Source organism: Salmo salar, chromosome ssa12, assembly GCF_905237065.1.
Source record: "Salmo salar chromosome ssa12, Ssal_v3.1, whole genome shotgun sequence".
NCBI classification, from domain to species: domain Eukaryota; kingdom Metazoa; phylum Chordata; class Actinopteri; order Salmoniformes; family Salmonidae; genus Salmo; species Salmo salar.
In genome coordinates, this window is record NC_059453.1 from 57,207,578 (window position 1) to 57,230,928 (window position 23,351).

Sequence of the window (23,351 nt, forward strand, 5' to 3'; positions counted from 1 at the left end):
TAGCATAGAGAACAGTCTATGACTAGGGTGGCTGCAGTCTTTGAGCGAGGTGGTTGTCCTGGTACCACACGGCCAGGTTTCTGTCCTCCTCCCGAAAGGCTGTCTCATTGTTGTTGGTGATCAGGCCTACCACTGTTGTGTCATCGGCAAACTTGATGATGGTGTTGGAGTCGTGCCTGGCCGTACAGTCATGAGTGAACCAGAAGTACAGGAGGGGACTGAGCAGGCACCCCTGAGGGGCTCCAGTGTTGACGATCAGCGTGGCGGATGTGTTGTTACCTACCCTCACCACCTGGGGGGCGGCCCGTCAGGAAGTCCAGGATCCAGTTGCAGAGGGAGGTGTTTAGTCCCAGGGTCCTTAGCTTAGTGATGAACTTTGAGGGCACTATGGTGTTGACCGCAGAGCTGTAGTTAATGAATAGCATTCTCACGTAGGTGTTCCTTTTGTCCAGGTGGGAAAGGGCTGTGTGGAGTGCAGTAGAGATTGCGTCATCTGTGGATCTGTTGGGGTGGTATGCAAATTGGAGTGGGTCTAGGGTTTCTGGTTAAGGTGTTGATGTGAGCCATTACCAGCCTTCCAAAGCACTTCATGGCTACGTGAGTGCTATGGGCCGGTAGTCATTTAGGCAGGTTAGCTTAGTGTTCTTGGGCACAGGGACTATGGTGGTATTATAGACTCGGACAGGGAGAGGTTGAAAATGTCAGTGAAGACACTTGCCAGTTGGTCCGCGCATGCTCGGAGTACACGTCCTGGTAATCCGTCTGGCCCTGCGGTCTTGTGAATGTTGACCTGTTTAAAGGTCTTACTCACATCGGCTGCAGAGAGAGTGATCACACAGTCGTCCGGAACAGCTGATGCTCTCATGCATGTTTCAGTGTTACTTGCCTCGAAGCGATGAGAAGAGAGCTTTCGACCAGATGTCTTGAGGAGACAGTGAAAGAATCAGGGGTCCTTTTTAATCAATAACGTTCTATAATTTTTGGCCCCAGAGTAAGTTCATTTTACATCATCTTCTTTAATTTTCAGACACTCATAAATAAAAATGTGTTAGAGCTGGAACTATAGAGGGTCTGACTGGGGAATCTCTCTCTCCCGGCAAACAGTTCAGAAACTCCATAAATAATGTATGTTGTCAGCATGAATTATGGAATCATGAAATGGTTTTAGTGTCTCTCTGCTGATGCTAAATACAGTATGTGAATGCATCCCAAATGGCACCCTATTCCCTTCATAAGGCACTACTTTAGGGTGCCATTTGGGACGCAACCTGTGACTGTAGAAGTTGGGACCACCAAAACTCATGGAGGAGTTTGAGAGAGAACTAATAAGGGAGGAGTGTGTATGTACAGTAACTGTATCAGAACCGACAGACGGACAGCGTGGAACGCATCCTGCAGCCTGGGTTTAGGTGCCTAATTTGAGACACTCTGTTTTTCAGCTAACTCAATTTTCAACTCGATTTCCAACAGTCTGACTGACTGAGCCAGCCCTCATATCCCCTTCATTCCTAATCTAACTTAAATCAACCCAGCAGAGTTGAATATATTGTAGCTGGTTGTAGATCTTTCTCCTGCTCTCCTCTAAACCCAATGGCTTCTCCAAGTTGACACATTAAGAGGATGAAGGTACAATACATCCTCTTGATCACGTACCTGCCAATTAGCATACACTTTTACCCATAGCCACTTACATTATAGTGAGTGCATACATGTTTAGTAAGTGTATGTGATCCCTGCAATAATTGCACTTACAACCTTGGCATTGCTATAGCCATGCTCTTACCAACCAAGCCGCACAGGACCACATATAGAATCCTCTACCCTCCAACCTGTTTGTAGAAGAATAGAAAAGGCAGACAATATAGCCCTCAAGACAAGTGGCTGATGAATTCCACAACTAAATAGTCTGATACATGCCACAATGGAGCCCCTCTGTTAGACATGTTTCTAACAAACAACATCCCACACACTTTTTGTCAGTCAATCTACCTTGTACTGAAGTAAGAAATGCAGTGATCTTTGCTCACCACTAAAGGGTAAGATGCTGTGTCAAGCAGATGCCAGACACGTGTATTATCCTACTTGGATTGAAATATTGTAACTCATTTTAGACTGTACTTGCAGCAAAGAGCAAACACTGAAACCCTTTTATCCCCCCTGGAGCAGGGTATGACCATAGTGCATCATGAAGAAACGAAGCTGCTCTCACTGCTTTTTAATGAGAAATGGAGCTACACACTGCAGCATGTTGCTGAAGTCTTGGTTGGCTCTTTGTATGTGTGTGTGTGTGTGTGTGTGTGTGTGTGTGCGCACGTGCGTGCATGTGTGCCTATGCCTGCATTCATACATGTCTGTGTACGTGCATGTGCGTGCGTGTGTGTTCACGGCAGTGTGTGTGTTGACCGCAATAGGGCCATCACAGCTGAGAGGACGTCTCAGTTTCAGGAAAAGCTTTTAAGCTGACAGCTTAAGCTCATTTGCAAGGCTGTCTGAGATCAGTTCAGTTGGGAGTTATAAGGGCTATACTCTGGCATCGGGGTCTAATAGTGCTGAGTAGGTAGCTGACTAAACAACATTTACTGTGGTGCAGTCAGCCAGCAGCCCTTTATTGCTGTCTATTTCCAGACCTGCAGCAGATTTCTGGACATAGATTCTTTCTTGGTTGCCTGGTCTTAGATCTGTTTGTGCCATCTTGCCAACTCCTTCGGTCAGTGTCACGGCTCCAACATTGACTGTATGAGTTGGAGAGGCAGATCTGGAACCAGGCTAATTTCTTGGGAGAATTTGACTTGGAACATACCATAGGGTGGCGCACAATTGGCCCGGCGTCGTCCGGGTTAGGGGAGGATTTGACCGAGGTAGACCCTCATTGTAAATAAGAATTGGTTCTTAACTTCTTGCGGATCATTGGGATGCTAGCTTCTCATCTGGCCAACATCCGGTGAAATAGCAGAGCACGAAATTCTACTTCTACTATATTATACTATAAATATTTAACTTTCATGAAATCACAAGTGCAATACATCAAAATAAAGCTTAACTTGTTGTTAATCCAGCCGCTGTGTCAGATTTCAAAACGGCTTTACGGCGAAAGCAAACCATGCAATTATCTGAGGACAGCGCCCAGCACACAAATGCATAACAAATCATTTTCAACCAGGGAGTTGCGACACGAAAGTCAGAAATAGCGATATAATATATGCCTTTGAAGATCTTCTTCTGTTGGCACTCCAAAAGGTTACATTACAAATGGTCCCTTTGTTCGATAAAGTCCTTTTTTATATCCATAAAAACTCAGTTTAGCTGGTACGCTTCAGTCAATAATCCACTCGGTTTCCCTCCTTTAAAATGCATACAAAATGAATCCCAAACGTTACCAATAAACTTATCCAAACAAGTCAATCAACGTTTATAATCAAACCTTAGGTACCCTAATACGCAAATAAATGATACAATTTAAGACGGAGAATCGTTATTGTCTTTACCGGATATAAACAAAAAGAACGCACTCTCTCGGCCATGCGCTTGGAAACACTACAGCCAAAATGGGAGCCACTTAGAAAAACTACAACTTCTCCCTCATTTTTCCAAAACCCAGCCTTAAACTCTTTCTAAAGACTGTTGACATCTAGTGGAAGCCCTAGGAACTGCAATCGGGGATGATTTCACCCTATTATAAAAGTGCCAGCCATTGAAATCAGTGGTATGCTGAATTTGTAATTTTTTTTAATGGTTTGTCCTCGGGGTTTCGCCTGCCATTTCAGTTCTGTTATACTCACAGACATTATTTTAACAGTTTCCGAAACTTTAGAGTGTTTTCTATCCAAATCTACCAATATGCAATATGCAAATCTATGCATATCCTGGCTTCTGGGCCTGAGTAGCAGGCAGTATACTTTGGGCACGCTTTTCATCCGGTCTTCAAAATACCGCCCTCTATCCCAAAGAAGTTAACCGACTTGCCTAGTTAACCTTTATTTAACTTTAAAAAAAAAAAAATTGTGGTGGGGAGTCGACTCCAAAATTATCGATTCCTCGACTCCTTGCCTGTCGACTCCCATTTCTGGGTGTCAAGTTTCAGTATTTTTGCAATTGAGAAAACTAGTTGCCGTAGGCTACTTCCGAGAATACTAACTCTCACAACTTTTACAGCAAAGAAAGAGAGAGCTAGTAAGGGAGGGGGAGAGAGAGGGGAGGGGCACAGCCAGGCATCGGTAGGCATGTCGGCTACCAGGCAGACAGTCAGAACCGTGCATCGGTAATCAAAAGATGTATAGGCTATTGCAATGCTGTAGCTCTCAATTTCTTGGTTTGCAATGTTTCGCGCAAGTTCACTAAAGTACGGGCTATCAATTAACTTTTTGGAAATGGCAAGTTCTCTTTATCATCCATAAACGCATGTTAAATGCAAATGCAGCTCAAATCAGCAGGATGGGGGCATTGTTATTAGGAGGGACATCTACCATTGATTGCTAAAATTATGATTATGATCACACTTCATCAATTTAAATATTAATGGGGACACCTATACATTTGGCAGCCAAGCTCGAGTTGTCAGTGTATAGCCTATTATTATAATTTAGACATGACTGTGAGTGCGCACCATCGTCCCATGGGATCTGTCAAGGTGGCGCACAGCGGAAATATCACTGAAATATTCTAGTTCCTACACATCACCTTCTATTTTCAAACAAAATTAGTGGATGAGAAAATGGGCAGCATCATGCTCATGTCAGTCCTCTAGAACGCAAATGTAGTCTTCCTAGTAGGAGATTGCAATAATGAGGTGGTGTGTACTAGAGGTCGACCGATTTTATGATTTTTCAACGCCGATACCGATTTATTAGAGGACCAAAAAAAAGCCGATGCCGATTTAATTTCTATTTATTTATTTGTAATAATGACAATTACAACAATACTGAATGAACACTTTTAACTTAATATAATACATCAATAAAATCAATTTAGCCTCAAATAAATAATGAAACATGTTCAATTTGGTTTAAATAATGCAAAAACAAAGTGTTGGAGAAGAAAGTAAAAGTGCATTATGTGCCATGTAAGAAGGCTAACGTTTAAGTTCCTTGCTCAGAACATGAGAATATAATATGAAAGCTGGTGGTTCCTTTTAACATGAGTCTTCAATATTCCCAGGTAAGAATTTTTAGATTGTATTTATTATAGGAATTATAGGACTATTTCTCTCTATACGATTTGTATTTCATATAGCTTTGACTATTGGATGTTCTTATAGGCACTTTAGTATTGCCAGTGTAACAGTATAGCTTCCGTCCCTCTCCTCGCTCCTACCTGGGCTCAAACCAGGAACACATCGACAACAGCCACCCTCGAAGCAGCGTTACCCATGTAGAGGAAGGGGAACAACTACTCCAAGTCTCAGAGCGAGTGACGTTTGAAACGCTATTAGCGCGCACCCCGCTAACTAGCTAGCCATTTCACATCGGTTACACCAGCCTAATCTTGGGAGTTGATAGGCTTGAAGTCATAAACAGCGCAATGCATTGCGAAGGGCTGCTGGCAAAACGCACGAAAGTGCTATTTTGAATGAACGCTTACGAGTCTGCTGGTGCCTACCACCGCTCAGTCAGACTGCTCTATCAAATCATAGACTTAATTATAACATAATAACACACAGAAACACGAGCCTTAGGTCATTAATATGGTCGAATCCGGAAAGTATCACGTTTATTCTTTCAGTGAAATACGGAACCGTTCTGTATTTTACCTAACGGGTGGCATCCATAAGTCTAAATGTTCCTGTTACATTGCACAACCTCCAATGTTATGTCATAATTACGTAAAATTCTGGCAAATCAGTTCGCAACGAGCCAGGCGGCCCAAACTGTTGCATATACCCTGATTCTGTTTGCAAGAGAAGTGACAATTTCACCTGGTTAATATTGCCTGCTAACCTGGATTTCTTTTAGCTAAATATGCAGGTTTAAAAATATATACTTCTGTGTATTGATTTTAAGAAAGGCATTGATGTTTAAGGTTAGGTACAGTCGTGCAACGATTGTGCTTTTTTTCACAAAGGCGCTTTTGTTAAATCATCCCCCGTTTGGCGAAGTTGGCTGTCTTTGTTAGGAAGAAATAGTCTTCACATTTCGCAACGAGCCAGGCGGCCCAAACTGCTGCATATACCCTGACTCTGTTTGCAAGAGAAGTGACACATTTTCCCTAGTTAAAAGAAATTCATGTTAGCAGGCAATATTAACTAAATATGCAGGTTTAAAAATATATACTTGTGTATTGATTTTAAGAAAGGCATTGATGTTTATGGTTAGGTACACGTCGGAGCAAAGACGGTCCTTTTTCGCGAATGTGCACCACATCGATTATATGCAATGCAGGACTGGCTAGATAAACTAGTAATATCATCAACCATGTGTAGTTAACTAGTGATCATGATTGATTGATTGTTTTTTTATAAGATAAGTTTAATGCTAGCTAGCAACTTACCTTGGCTTCTTACTGCATTCGCGTAACAGGCAGGCTCCTCGTGGAGTGCAACGTAAAGCAGGTGGTTAGAGCGTTGGACTAGTTAACCATAAGGTTGCATCCCCAAGCTGACAAGGTAAAACTCTGTCGTTCTGCCCCTGAACAAGGCAGTTAACCCACCGTTCCTAGGCTGTCATTGAAAATAAGAATGTGTTCTTAACTGACTTGCCTAGTTAAATAAAGGTAAAAAACCCCCCAAAAACCCCAATAATAATCGGCAAATCGGTGGCCAAAAATACCGATTACCGATTGTTATGAAAACTTGAAATCGGCCCCAATTAATCGGCCATTCCGATTAATCGGTCCACCTCTAGTGTGTACGTATCCGTTTGAGTGTGTTTTGGTCGTCGAGCAAGAGTCGTGCACCAAAAATCCTGGAGTCATGCACCACTAGTTGAACAGAGTGTTCCGTAAACATGTTCCGTAACCATGACGAAGAGTCAATGCCGTTAAACCTATAATAACTGCGTTGACAGGTCATGACCGATGACATCATTATTTACCTTGTCATGACACTTCCTGTGGTTTGTGTGGTATGTTGTCCAACCGCTCATTAACCTAGTCACTTCCTATGAAGGATGTGTCAACCATTGGTATGTTTCAGAATGAACCAAAACTAACCTGCATTAATGGTGTCGTGTGAAAATGTTAATGAAGAAGAGTTCACAAGTCTCACCACCGCCTTTATATACCTGCCCATGATCCTTTACACAGACAATCAAATTTACTCATGAAATTATCAAAACGTGTATTAAAATGTCTTTAGTCCTTGAAGCATCTTGGTGATTTTATTACAGTAGATTTATTAGAATAATATTTCCAATCATTTTTCTTTCTAGATGGATATTTTTATGAACCTTTTATTTAACTAGGCAAGTCAAATTCTTATTTACAATGATGGCCTACTCCGGCCAAACCAGGACGACACTGGGCCAATTGTGCGCCACCCTATGGGACTCCCAATCACAGCCGGATGTGATACAGCCTGGATTCAAACCAGGGACCGTAGTAACACCTCTTGCACTGAGATGCAGTGCCTTAGTCCGCTGCGCCACTCGGAAGCCCTAATATACAGTATAGTACATTACAGTACAGTGTGATTTATCCAGCGGGTAAAGAGGTCAGACTGGAATAGACCACAGTTCTTTGTTCTGTGCATAGCTACTGATGTCTTTGTATGAGCGTATGTATGGTTGACACTGTGCATGAATGTTTATTGAATTACTCAGCCTGTTTTCATATTCATGTCCTATAGTAGCTGGCTATACTAGCAAGACTTGAGAAAACAGTTTCTGATGTGTTTGAAGTGGAACCCAGCTGCAATCTGTTAACTGACCTTGGTTTGCATCCATACACGTATTTCCATGCGTTTGAAAGATTCTCAGTGGATCAGCTCGACTACAACTCAGTCACAGGCCATTAAACAAACCTCTAGATGTACTGCAGCAAGGCACTTCTGTTCACCCTCATCTACCCCTTCTACCCCCCATTCCTTCTCAACTGGAAAGTAAAACCCACTGAATGAGGTTTGGTTGACCTGGATCATGGACCATTTTCCCTCCCTCTGTCATTAGACTCATTTGGAGTCGGTCCATTTAGGTCTTATGCTTATATGCTTCATTTGGTTGGATCTAATTTGATTCATAAACAATTATTAGCCAGATAATGATAATTGTGTGCAAAAAAAATACAAGTTAGACAGACCCACAGGCCTAAAAATGGACCAGCCCATCTGCCAGATGGCTTGTCCGTCCCTGTGTGGCATTGTGTTAGTAAGTAGTAAGCAATGTGTTAGTAAGTGAAGGTATGCTAGCCTATTATTTACAGTAGTCACAGAGGAAGACATTATTGCAGTTTAATTTCATTTGATCAGTCTAGGAGAAGAAGAAGCATGAGAAGGTGTGTGTGTGTGTAGCTTGTGTTCCTCCTCTCTGTCTAAACTGTAAAATACATGTATTGCAGTAGATCTGCATTCCATGACTGTCTGGGTTGGTTGACGCCCCTCTGCTAATCAGTATTCATCATGAAGAAAAAATGCTTTGACCTTTCACTGTCATGAGATCATGACAGTGTAAGCAATAATGTAGCCTGATTCCTAGATCCGTTTTTTTGTCTGTCTTGTAAACACCTGTGGTGTTTGGCGTGACAATTACCATAGGATTTGGCAAGACTGCACAAAGAGATCTTGGACCAGGCTAGTAATAATGCCCCAACCCCCTCACCCCATGTTCCACCCACCCTGTGGGATATCCTTTCACCCCTCTCCCTTTTCTCTCTCTCCTTCTGCACTTCTGCGTTTGTCTTCTATGGTCATAACAACAACGTTTATTGCAAAAATCAGCTACAGATTAGGCAGAATTGTGTGTCGAGACACATCTAGTTATAGGAAATCAATGTGAGGTGATTGTTATGGCCATCATAGCTGAGCCCAGTCTGTCTGTCGCCACCCTTTCCTCCTGTCGACCTCTATCGCTGTCTGTCTCTGCCCCTGTCACTGGCTGGATGCTGATGCCCTAATTAAAGCCATTTGTTTCCACAGAGTGAGATAGAGACATTGGAGGATTTCAGCGAGACATAGAGATGCATTTGTGAATTCAACCAAAGGGTGTGTAAAGACATGCCATAGCAATTACGGCTCACCCAAGACAAGCGTTCACAGGAAACTGCCTTGCTTTGTGCCAACTGATATCGGAGTGTGCGCCTGTGTAAGGCGGCATGTGACCAGCCACGCGTGGATAACAGCAGAGAGAGAGAGAGAGAGACAAGCCCAGAGACAGTGCCACTCACTCAACTGTACATATCTGCGAACTTAGCACAAAGCAGGATCAATGAGTTAGCTGGCTAACTTTGATAAGCAACCAGAAATAACTATTGATTTTATGCTTCATTAAAAAAGCTAAACTAAAGGGACTTTCACACTAAAATGGTTTGTTGCATTTCTTTTCGGAACTCTGGTGCGTTTACCCCTTAGTTCGGTTTGTTCTGTCTGCACTAAACAAATCACCGTGGTTCGCTCAAAAAGGGTGGTCTCTGTCCGATTTTAAATTATTTTCATGGTGCGGGTTCGCTGCCAGTGAGAGTGCAGTCCGGACCAAACACAGGAAAATAACCAGAGTGGCACATTATTATTGGTTGTTTGACTGTGAACATTTGATGAAATCATAACTTGAGAGCTCTGAAACATTCTGTGAGTAGCAGCGCATTTAGCTGGGAGTGTTGCTCTGCCTTGCATGCTACCTCAGTAGTCTCAGGCTCAGCTGGCTCCGGTTGACAGCACCCGGTTAGGGCCCCCAACCAGGGTTATGAGAAGATTTAGGGTAGACTGGGCTCTCAAACCCTGGCAGGCAGCCAGTCTAGGAGATGGACAAATCCAATTACAAAGCCACACGTCCTCAAAGGCTGACCAAGTGGATACAGGACTCCCATCTCCCAAACGTCTGGAAAGGCGGATGAAGGCGGCAACTGATAACTGGCGAAATTGTATGCACTCACTACTGTAAATGACTCTTGTGCAGTCTTGCTAAATTAATAACATGTAAATTTGAGTGCATCCTATGCAGATTTGGGGAGATGGGGACAATAGTGGGGATATAGGCTACTGAATATAGCCTATTCACATCGCTGTCAGAGGCCATTGCGCAGTTTCTTCCCACATGTTGGAAGACCAAAGCAAAGGTAATATGTGACTCCTTTCAGGAAACTAGACGTATGTCGCACGTCACTACTTAACAGGCCAGGCATTTCAACGTAAACATTTTAGTTATCAAAATGCATTTTTTTGGGGGCAGAAATGCCTTCTGGAACATGTGAACTTTCATGTGCCTTAATTTAAAAAACTTGTATGCCATCTGTAAATACGAATAAACGATGCGTTTTTCTGGATTTTTTTGTTGTTATTCTGTCTCTCACTGTTCAAATAAACCTACCATTAAAATTATAGACTGATAATTTCTTTGTCAGTGGGCAAACGTACAAAATCAGCAGAGGATCAAATACTTTTTCCCCTCAATGTACATGTCTAAACAAAATACTATGCCAGTAACCATTTCACTGTATTGTTTACACCTTCTGTATATACATTTTAGTAGACGCTCTTATCCAGAGCGACTTACAGTAGTGAATGCATACATTTCATATATATATATATATATTTTTTTTAATGTACTGACCCCTGTGGGAATCGAACCCACAACCCTGGCGTTGCACACACCATGCTGGCGTTGCAAACACCATGCTCTACCAACTGAGCCACAGGGAAGACAATCCTGTATCCTGTGCATGTGATAAATGCACTTTGATTTTATTTGATATAGTGTGTGTTTTACAGAGACGGTAATGTGAAGAACAACATGACCTGCACTGAAGTCAAATTAGGATATAACTTTAGCCCAACGAGACAGTGTCCAAGTTCTAAATTTCTTCGGTAGAATGCCCTGCTTTTATTTTGTCACACTCACAACCATCAGCTGTTTTCTGTAATTAGCTCGCCTTTAACTTGTAAATAAGGATCTTGTTGTGAGTTTATTTTCTTGTAATAATGAATACAAATGAGCTAAAGTTAAGACATTGTCAGCTATATGATATGGTCATTATTTGAACTGGCTAGCCAGCTAACTTAACGTTAGCTAGCTAACAAGCTAGAATCGAATAAAAACATTGTTTAGAAAGTTGCCCGGTTTGGTAGATTGACATATACTAAATTCATTTTTTTAACGGATGGGTTTGTTAGTGTTAAAATACATAAGTTCTGCTATTTTGGACCACCAGACTGCTGTGTTTATGTTTTTGTGTCTTATAGTTTTTCACAATGACAAGTTTGATGTTGGACAACAATGTTCATGATGTCATTGCGACAAGTTTTACAGACATGTCGATAGACGTAGTATAAACCAGCGTTTAGTCTTGAAATCTTTGGTTGTCGAGTACACTACCGTACTCACTCTGTTTAGCACATGGCTTCACTTGAATCCTTAAAGAGATGGATGGGGCTAAAGCTTAAGAGGGTGTGAATGATTCTGAATGGGTGTAGACAAATAAGAGCTCTCCATTAGGTGTACCAAAACATTCAGGGGCCATTTTCTCAAAAGTCTATCAACTTTCAAAGCAGAATTACTTTCCATTGTTCCTCAACTGTAGTGTATGATATACGATTTTCTAGCTCTGAGTCTCTACTTTCATCCAATGTAAAAAAACAAAAAACAACACAATTTCAAATTTTGCTGCATAAGACTGAATCGAGCCGGTCAGTCATATGAAGATTGGGACACGCAAGTGATGCTTCATGATAATCGAATAATTGATTTATCCTTAGTGTTATGGTCCAATAAATAAATAACTTGCATCGATACGCGGTTTTGTTTAGGAACCAACCGAACCAAATGAAAAAATACAATGTAACAAGTAGTCTAACTCAAACTATAGCTCAAAATTATGTTTGAAAACGACATTCATTGTCTTTTCGTTTGTTAAATAAATTAGACCATGCCCATTTCAAGCTTATCTTTCTACAAAATAAAATGTTTTATCAGAATATTGAGACAAGTGAGCTGGCTAACTCCATAATCCTGCTTTTTGGTATACCCCTCTGAGGCTTTCTTTCTTGTTTTTCATATTTTGTTGTGATTTTAAACCGGTTTCTGGGGGTAATTCATATTTGGGTCCAGAGCTGTAGCCACTGAGCTTTTATTGAGGAAAACAAACACCTGGCCCAGCATTCAACAGCAGGTGGGTTAATTGACATCTCACTGACTGTGCTATGGGCTCTGGAACATCTGAGTCATTTTGGCAAAATACATTAACTACCAATTTAAAATAAAAAAAACTCTAAACTACAGCGATGCCTGACTTGACTAAACTAAACAGAGCACATGTTTAATTCTAAGATGGAAACGTCGAGCCATACATGCTTATGACAAGTAATTTGTACAACACATTATAATACATTATACCTGCAGGCTTGAAGTAAAGTCAATGTTACCAAAATATAGCTATTTATTCACCTTTCCTACAAGACTGCAGCTTTTAGAGCATAGTTGTAGATCAGTGGAGGCTCCTCAGAGAACAATGGGGAAGGTCCATCCACAGTGAATTTCATAGAAACAGTGACACATTCAAGTTATCCTTTTTAGACAAAACTATACTAAATATATTCATGTCACCAAATAATTGATTAAAAAACACTTTTGCAATGAAGGTCTACAGTAACCTCAACAGCATTCTGTAGGGTAGCACCATGGTGTAGCCGGAGGACAGCTGGTTTCCGTCCTCTGGGTACATTGACTTCAATACAAAACCAAGGAGGCTCATGGTTTTCACCCCATTCCATAGACTTAAATAGTAATTATAACAACTTCCGGAGGTGTAACCTGTGCATCAATTCTGTATGGGTTTCTAGGGCCGTCCTGTAGCTCTGTAGAGGCCTGCAGCATCCAGAGAACCGTGCACAAACTACACATACATCCTTCCATAGCCTTTACTGATCCATAAATAACTAGAGCTAGGGCTCTAGGAAGAGAAGGCAAACATCATGAGGCTATTATCTTGATCACACTGATCACATTATAATATCAAACAGTCATTTGATCCTTTCAGAGATGAATTCTAAATGGCACCCTATTACCTATATGCGCCTAGGTCAAAAGTGTTGCACTATGTGGGCGATCCCATGCCAGCGGGAGCGGAAAATATTTTTGGTATCTCAGATTGTCCTCGCAATTATTACATAGATACCTCATTGAGAGGAAGGATGTTTGAAATGCTTTTTGGGCATTTCCACGGTAACAGAATTACGCCTTTACTCTCTTTTTACACTTTTTAAATTGTATGCCAAACAAAAAACATTGATTTCAAAGTTTAACAAACCATACAACTCTATGCACGAGGACTACTTTTAACATTTCCACTGACATCTTTTACAAAAACTAATTTAGTAGAAGAAGAGTGCAGATGCAAACTTTGGTAACGGAATAATGGTAAAATCTCCCTCAGTTTGTGACTACGTTTTCCCAAAACTCTGTTAAATATCGGCTCCAAATTAAGATTCGAAGATGTCTGCAGAAAGAATGGGGTATCAGATATGACATGGCACCTTGAATTTGAAAATACATCTTGGTTATTGAACTACAGTAAGTGAAGTGGTTTTACACCTGGTAATTGAATTACGGTACCGGAATTATATCATGGGTGCCTGATCTGTTCTACACAGAAATGCATAATTAAGGATATGAATTCTTCTCATGTTTCACAAGTTTGGACATCACAGCGCAACACAGTAGAGTACAGGGCAGTACAATACAGCAGAGTAGAGTAAGGTATAGTTCAGGACAGTAGAGTGCAGCACATCGCATCGTAGAATAATAATGAAGATGAACTATGAAATAACAAATATGGAATAATGTAGTAACCAAAAAAGTGTTGAACAAAACAAAGATTTTAGATTCTTCAAAGTAGCCACCATTTGCCTTGATGACAGCTTTGCACACTCAACTAGCTTCATGAGGAATGCTTTTCTAACCGTCTTGAAGGAGTTCCCACATATGCTGAGCACTTGTTGGCTGCTTTTCATTTACTCTGCGGTCCAACTCATCAAAAACCATCTCAATTGGGTTGAGGTCGGGTGATTGTGGAGGCCAGGTCATCTGATGCAGCACTCCATCACTCTCTTTCTTGGTCAAATAGACCTTACACAGCCTGGAGGTGTGTTCTGGGTCATTTTTCTGTTGAAAAACAAATGATAGTCCCACTAAACGCAAACCAGATGGGATGGCGTATCGCTGCAGAATGCTGTGGTAGCCATGCTGGTTAAGTGTGCCTTGAATTCTAAATAAATGACTGACAGTGTCTCCAGCAAAGCAAACCCACACTATTACACCACCTCCTCCATGCTTCTCGGTGGGAACCACACATGCAGAGATCATCCGTTCACCTACTCTGCGTCTCACAAAGACACGGCGGTTGGAACCAAAAATCTCAAATTTGGACTCATCAGACCAAAGGACAGATTTCCACCGGTCTAATGTCCGTTGCTCGTGTTCCTTGTCCCAAGCAAGTCTCTTCTTCTTATTGGTGTCCTTTAGTAGTGGTTTCTTTGCAGCAATTCAACCACAAAGGCCTGATTTCAAGCAGTCTCCTTTGAACAGTTGATGTTGAGATGTATCTCTTACTTGAACTCTTGAAGCGTTTATTTGGGCTGCAAACTGCACCTCAGATAACTCCAATTAACTTACTCTCTGCAGCAGAGGAAACTCTGGGTCTTCCTTTCCTGAGGCGCTCATGAGAGCCAGTTTCATCATAGCGCTTGATGGTTTTTGCGACTGCACTTGAAGCAACTTTCAAAGTTCTTGAAATTTTCAGTATTGTCAAAGTAATGATGGACTTCGTTTCTCTTTGCTTATTTCAGCTTTTCTTGCCATAATATGGTCTCTGTATACCACCCCTACCAAGTCACAACACAAATGATTGGCTCAAACACATTAAGAAGGAAAGAAATTCCACAAAGAACTTAGAGAGAGAATGTTTTCTAAGACTCCTTTTACATCTGTTTATCCAGAAATCCAAACCTTTACTTATGCCAAATTTTGAAGATGGGACATTTTTGAAAAATGTATTTATGCCTTAATTCCCCCAAAATATAGACTATTAGCTTCATTTGACACCTAATTGGAAATTCATGTTGGTGTGTGTGTGGGTCCTTTTGGATGGAAATACCCTTTAAGTGGACATTTTAGGATTTTTTTGTATTTATTTGCATCCTGGAAGACCCTATGATCTGTGACCCTGTACATGATACAGAACAACATCTTGGTATCATTGAACTTCTTATAGTGTGCTCTGAAATATTTCACATTAATTTATTCAACATTAAAAGTATTAATATCTCAAAACTACCCTTTTTGATTTTGTTAATTTTAAGACATTGTATGGAACTATATACTCCACAAGTACAGTGAATTCCAGAGTGGGTTCTCTGCGATTTCTGAAGGTATGATAAATTTTATGAGCACCACCAACACAGCGAATTCGCACTGAGCTAAAGGGTAGAGCTGCCACTTTCAAGGTGCGGGACTCTAACCCGGAAGCTTATAATAAATCCTGCTATGTCCTCCGACGGACCATCAAACAGGCAAAGCGTCAATACAGGACTAAGATTGAATCGTACTACACCGTTTCCGACACTCGTCTTATGTGGCAGGGCTTGCAAACTATTATAGACTACAAAGGGAAGCAGAGCCGCGAGCTGCCCAGTGACACAAGCCTACCAGACGAGCTAAATCACTTCTATGCTCGCTTCGAGGCAAGCAACACTGAGGCATGCATGAGAGCATCAGCTGTTCCGGACGGCTCTCCGTAGCTGACGTGAATAAGACCTTTAAACAGGTAAACATTCACAAGGCTGCGGGGCCAGACGGATTACCAGGATGTGTGCTCCGGGCATGTGCGGACCAATTGGCAGGTGTCTTAAATGACATTTTCAACATGTCCCTGATTGAGTCTGTAATACCAACATGTTTCAAGTAGACCACCATAGTTTGTGTGCCCAAGAACACTAAGGTAACCTGCCTAAATGACTACCGACCCGTAGCACTCACGTCTGTAGCCATGAAGTGCTTTGAAAGGCTGGTCATGGCTCACATTAACACCATTATCCTAGAAACCCACTCCAATTTGCATACTGCCCCAACAGATCCACAGATGATGCAATCTCTATTGCACTCCACACTGCCCATTCCCACCTGGACAAAAGGAACACCTATGTGAGAATGCTATTCATTGACTACAGCTCAGCGTTCAACACAATGGTACCCTCAAAGCTCATCACTAAGCTAAGGATCCTGGGACTAAACACCTCCCTCTGCAACTGGATCCTGGACTCCCTGATGGGCTGCCCCCAGGTGGTGAGGGTGGTAGCAACACATCTGCCATGCTGATCCTCAACACGGGAGCTTCCCCAGGGGTGCGGGCTCAGTCCCCTCCTGTACTCCCTGTTCACCCACAGCTGCATGGCCAGGCACGACTCCAACACCATCATTAAGTTTGCAGACGACACAACAGTGGTAGGCCTGATCACAGACAATGATGAGACAGCCTATAGGAAGGAGGTCAGAGACCTGGCCGGGTGGTGCTAGAATAACAACCTATCCCTCAACGTAACCAAGACAAAGGAGATGATTGTGGACTACAGGAAAAGGAGGACCGAGCACGCCCCCATTCTCATCGACGGGGCTGTAGTGGAGCAGGTTGTGAGCTTCAAATTCCTTGGTGTCCACATCACCAACAAACTAGAGTGGTCCAAGCACACCAAAACAGTCGTGAAGAGGGCACAACAAAGCCTATTCCCCCTCAGGAAACTAAAAAGATTTGGCATGGGTCCTCATATCCTCAAAAGTTTCTACAGGTGCAACATTGAGAGCATCCTGACTGGTTGCATCACTGCCTGGTATGGCAATTGCTCGGCCTCCGAACGCAAGGCACTACAGAGGGTAGTGCGTACGGCCCAGTACATCACTGGGGCTAAGCTGCCTACCATCCAGGACCTCTACACCAGGTGGTGTCAGAGGAAGGCCCTGAAAATTGTCAAAGTCCCCAGCCACTCCAGTCAGAGACTGTTCTCTCTATTACCGCATGGCAAGCGGTATAGAGTGCCAAGTCTTAGAAAAAAATGCTTCTCAACTGTTTTTACCCCTAAGCCATAAGACTCCTGAACAGGTAATCAAATGCCTTCCCGGACTATTTGCATTGTCTGCCCCCCCCCCCCCCCCTTAACCCCTCTTTTACACTGCTGCTGCTCTCTGTTTATCATACAGTTAATGTCTGAAGTTTACATACACTTAGGTTGGAGTCAATAAAACTTGTTTTTCAACCACTCCACAAATTTCTTGTTAACAAACTATAGTTTTGGCAAGTTGGTTAGGACATCCACTTTGTGCATGATGCAAGTAATTTTTCCAACAATTGTTTACAGCCAGATTATTTCACTTATAATACACTGTATCACAATTCCAGTGGGTCAGAAGTTTACATACACTAAGTTGACTGTGCCTTTAAACAGCTTGGAAAATTCCCGAAAATGATGTCATGGCTTTATAAGCTTCTGATAGGCTAATTGACATAATTTGATCCACTTGGAGGTCTACCTGTGGATGTATTTCAAGGCCTACCTTCAAACGCAGTGCCTGTTTGCTTGACATAATGGGAAAATCAAAAGAAATCAGCCAAGACCTCAGGAACAAAATTGTAGACCTCCACAAGTCTGGCTTATCTTCGGGAGCAATTTCCAAAAGCCTCAAGGTACTACGTTTATTTGTACAAACAATAGTACGCAAGTATAAACACCATGGGACTATGCAGCCGTCATACCGCTTAGGAAGGAGACGCGCCCTGTCTCGTAATGATGAACATACTTTGGTGCGGAAAGTGCAAATCAATCCCAAAACAACAGCAAAGGACCTTGTGAATTTTCTGGAGGAAACGGGTACAAAAGTATCTATATCCACAGTAAAACGAGTCCTATATCGACATAACCTCAATGGCCACTCAGCAAGGAAGAAGCTACTGCTCCTTAACCGCCATAAAAAAGCCAGACTACGGTTTGCAACTGCACATGGGGACAAAGATCGTACTTTTTGGAGAAATGACCTCTGGTCTGATGAAACAAAAATTGAACGCTTTGGCCATAATGACCATTGTTATGTTTGGAGGAGAGGCTTGCAAGCCGAAGAACACCATCCCAACCGTGAAGCACGGGGGTCGCAGCATCATGTTGTGGGGGTGCTTTGCTGTAGGAGGGACTGGTGCACTTCACAAACTAGATGGCATCATGAGGAGGAAAATGATGTGGATATATTGAAGCAACATCTCAAGACATCAGTCAGGAAGTTAAATCTTGGTCGCAAATGGGTCTTCCAAATGGACGATGACCCCAAGCATACTTCCAAAGTTGTGGCAAAATGGCTTAAGGACAACAAAGTCAAGGTATTGGAGTGGCCATCACAAAGCCCTGACCTCAATCCTATAGAAAATTTGTGGGCAGAACTGAAAAAGCGTGTGCGAGCAAGGAGGCCTACAAACCTGACTCAGTTACACCAGCTCTGTCAGGAGGAATGGGCCAAAATTCACGCAACTTATTGTGGGCAGCTTGCGGAAGGCTACCCGAAATGTTTGACCCAAGTTAAACAATTTAAAGGCAATGCTACCAAATGCTAATTGAGTGTATGTAAACTTCTGACCCACTGGGAATGTCATGAAAGAAAGAAATAAAAGCTGAAATAAATCAGACTCCACTATTATTCTGACATTTCACATGCTTAAAATAAACTGGTGATCCTAACTGACCTAAGACAGGGAGTTTTTACTAGGATTAAATGTCAGGAATTGTGAAAAACTGAGTTTAAATGTATTTGGCTAAGGTGTATGTAAACTTCCGACCTCAACTGTATATGTATAGTCACTTTAACTATACATTCGTGTACATACTACCTCAATTGACCCGACTTACCAGTTCCCCTGCACATTGGCTAACCAGGCTATCTGCATTGTGTCCCGCCACTCACCACTTGCCAACCCCTCTTTTACGCTACTGCTACTCTGTTTATCATATATGCATAGTCACTTTAACCACATCTACATGTACATACTACCTCAATCAGCCCGACTAATCGGTGCCTGTATGTAGCCTCGCTACTGTTATAGCCTCACTACTGTATATAGCCTCCCTACTGTTATTTTTCACTTTCTTTTTTACTGTTGTTTTTATTTGTTTACTTACCTTTTGTTCACCTCATACCTTTTTTGCACTTTTGTTTAGAGCCTGTAAGTAAGCATTTCACTGTAAGGTCAACCTGTAAGATCGACACCTGTTGAATTCAGCGTGTGACAAATAAACTTTGATTTGATTTGAAAATGGATTCAAAGGGAACTCCCTCTGCTGGTGACTTGCTGAATATGCAAATTCTAAAGGGGGGCTGTGATTTGTTTTTCTGTGTATAAAATTTGTTATATCATTAAAAGTACAGAGCCCCCTCTGGAAATTTGACGTGTTTGAAGAGTATATTGTTATAAACAATATGCCAAAAAAATGTATTCATCTAACGGTAGTTTTGAGAGATTAATATTTGGAATGTTGAATAAATGTGTGTAATGTGTATTTTATAATATAGACGTACTCCGTATTTGAGAGAACACTATAAGAAGTATAATGACAGCAAGATGTTGTCTTACAGGAAACATGTAATGGTCTAAAAGGGGCATAAAATGTGATACAAATGTAAAAAGCATATTGAACATCCTTCCTCCCAATGCAGATCCAATGTGAGAATTGCCAGAACAATCCGAGATTCCAAAAATGTTCCTCTCCCACTGGTTTGGAATGCACCCATTGATTACCCTCCATTATTTGATTTTCCACTTAGATGTTCATTTATTCTAAATTACCCATAAACTGATAGTTGGATGGGGGAAGTATTACCGTTACATAATAAGAGGAAATCATGTTGTTTGATGCTCTATTTTTACACATGGGGTAGCGAGGCTGGCTGGCAGCAGGACTGTAATTTTGTTCCACTGACCCTCCTTTCAGCAGCACATACAGTTGAAGTCGGAAGTTTACATACACCTTAGCCAATTGTATGTAAACTTCCGACTTCAACTCTACAGGCTATTAATTGTTTATTGAGAGACTCAGGTTGTGGTCCAAATGGCTCCCTATGTGGTGCACTACATTTGACCAGAGCACTACATAGGGAATCGGGTGCCATTTGAGACGCAACCTCAAAGTTGCCCTTGTCCCAGCCCATTATGCTAATAAACAGAAGGGCTGCTGGGAGGGAACGGAACACAGAAGTGGAACACAGAAGTGGAACTCTGGCCAGGCTAGTGGAGATGCATCCAGGGTTCCTTATCCAGGAAGCCATGGAGACCATGAGGGCTACATTTCCAACAAGCCGGCCAAGAAATAGAAGGCACACACATTTACTAACACACACACACACACACACACACACACACACACACACACACACACACACACACACACACACACACACACATACTCTCTCTTGCTATTTTTGTGCTGCTTTATTCATCAATACAAAAACCCCATTGAGAAGTTAACAAAAGTGCCTTTTATATGCAAGGGGCAGTATAATCTGGTTCATTGATACATTTCTAAAGACTTCCTGTCTGTTTGCTGGGTAGTGCATGATGGGTAAAGGCTGCCAAGCTGGAGACTTGGAAGGGTTCAATCATGATCTCCATATTGCTTAATCACTTGGACTGGTTCTGTTAAGGGAATCAAGAGAAAAGATCAGTTCATCACCACATTATGGAAATGCCTTGGACCATCTGTTCATCTACAGAATCTAGAATACTGTTGATTTTTATGTTATTATTTGGATGTTTGTACTGTGCTACTAACTGCGCTGTAAGTGAGTCATTGGATTTTACAGAGCTGCATGTGTGTCTCTCTGTCTGCATGCATGTGTGTCTCTCTCTGTCTGCATGCGTGTGAGTGAATGTCAGTCTCTCTGTGTGTGTGCTCATAGCTGCAGTAGGAGCCTTTAGACGTGAGATGCATGTCTGGCTGATTTAGGCAGACAGGATGGAGAATAGGATGTAGGTCAGGGCAGCCTTCTGAGATCTACACATTGTTCTGCGAGCGACCACAAAGAAAAGTTTGTCATTTTAAAATGGCACACATTCTTTGAATTACAAGCTTTCGGCGGTTTGTACTTATGAAGTTTGGAAACTATGCTCTTATTCGAAGTCAAAGAATGGGGGAAAATGACAATCGTTTTTGGTCAGCATTTTTCAATTATAATCAAAATACCTCTGAGTGGAATTATGAGTTAATAGCGTATGGCTAAATTTAACCTAAAATAACACGCAATGTAGAAACCTTTGCAGTCTCACATCGCCATTGATATGCTGCTTAAGTGTATCTTTAAGCAGCATATCAAACTAGGATTGGGCACTATCCAGATTTTCATATCGTCATACCGTCCTTCTTTCATCCCGGAATATACGGTATTACCGGCTTTGTACACAAGGGTGTTCAAATAAAAGCCCATTGGTCGTCTGTTACCAGAATGCTAACAAAGTTAGCACAAGTAATAGCAAATTTCCATGGAGGCTGCTAGCTAAATAAGCTAATGAATGCCAAAGAAAATTAACGAATTGCATAGACAGGCAATCCAGCTCATAAAGTTATACATATATAGGTAGGAGCTATGGAATGTAATTTTTGGTGAGTTTGGACATCTACAAGCGAACATGAACAAGCGACATTATGCAAATTAACAAAGTTTTGACGCATGCTAGTTGAAGGAAGAACAGTACTGGCTCTGGAGCAGCATGTGTACACGCTGTGTCTGTGTGGAGTCTGGATTCGCCAGGGCAACAGGCCTACCTGCTCTGCTCAGAGAAGAGGAGGGATGAGAAAACTGTCTGAGAACGGAGAGGAGAAAAAATACTATTAAATTAAGATATTTGTACAGCTGCCACTAACTCATACGAAGGGCTTTGACTTCTCAAACACGGCAGAAAGCTAACACAATATGATGCCCCGTCACTTTATTAATTCAGCTACTTAGATAACTAGCAAGGTAAACTTAGGGGTCACAGTTAACACAAAATTCTGTGTTTTTCACACAGGGAAAAGATATAAAATGCGTAAGAAATATCATTCTGCCTTTTGAAAACACAGATGTAAAATGCTTCTTATTGTAATTTCTGCTCTGCATCAGACACATTTTGTGCTTCAGTTGCACTTTTCCACTCAGATGAGAATTCACGAACTGTCATTCTATTGGCAGACAACGCTCTAACTGATGTGTAGCTACTTTTCTCTGGTACTTCTCTCAGTGTAGCCAGCCTACTTTTCTCCTGTAAAATGCAATATTAACTTTAAGCAAAACATTACGAAATGTAGCTGGCTACATTATTTCAATGTTAAACATTAGAAATATAATGGCCATGCATCGTTTTTACAAAAAAGATAATTTACTTGTGTGGCTGCCAGCCAAATAGCGTTGCACTTCTGTTGTCTTCTGATGAAAATTACGCTTTTTTTCCTACCGAATGTGTTGCACTAATGTATTTTCTGTGAAGGAAAACTATAGTTGCACGTCCCTGATCACTCTATTGAAGCAAAAAAACACTGTTGACTTTCAATGTAAAACGCGACCCCTGTCAATACACAGCTGGACTCACCTGCTCCCGTTTCTCCTGTTGTGCTATTTGCAAACAAACACATGACTGGCTCAACTTTTCAGGGGAACTGCGGTAAGCCTCATAATGTAAAATAATGTGACGGGTGAAATGAAGAACATCATCTGCGGTATCTCCTAACGTATTGCACCTGTTGACTGCAGGTATTTATTTAATAAGTAGCTAAAAAATATACATCTATTGAAAAACGTCTAATAAATAGTTTCAACGGTATTTCCAAATACCCGGGAATATGGTGTATTTGGTATAACGCCCAAGCCTACACTATACGCTATAATATTTGAAGAGGTTACCAATAGGAATATTAACACAGCTTTCCATAGTAGTCATCGATTGTTATGTACTACTATGTGTAGCTACTTAACGCCTGTATCTCCAAAGCCCTCACATCAGCAGAGCCACACCAGTGCCACAGTTGCTTACTGTGACTTGAGTACCTAAAAGATGATTTAATGTAATGAGGCTTGTGATCTATATGGGCTGACACAGTGTGAGGGGATGCTGATATAGTCTGCTCTCTATCTCGCTGTGCTGGCTTCTGGCTCACAACCCTGGCCTGAGCAGGCCAGCACCTTGGCTACAGTATTCAACAGCAAGCGTGGAGAGCC

The 23,351-nt window shown here is 41.7% G+C and overlaps 1 protein-coding gene across 3 annotated transcripts in view; it reads left to right on the plus strand.

Annotated features, from left to right (window-relative positions):
- LOC106565341 (SLIT-ROBO Rho GTPase-activating protein 3) overlaps window positions 1-23,351 on the plus strand; it is a 76,694-nt gene that overhangs the window by 7,452 nt on the left and 45,891 nt on the right. The window lies entirely within an intron of this gene.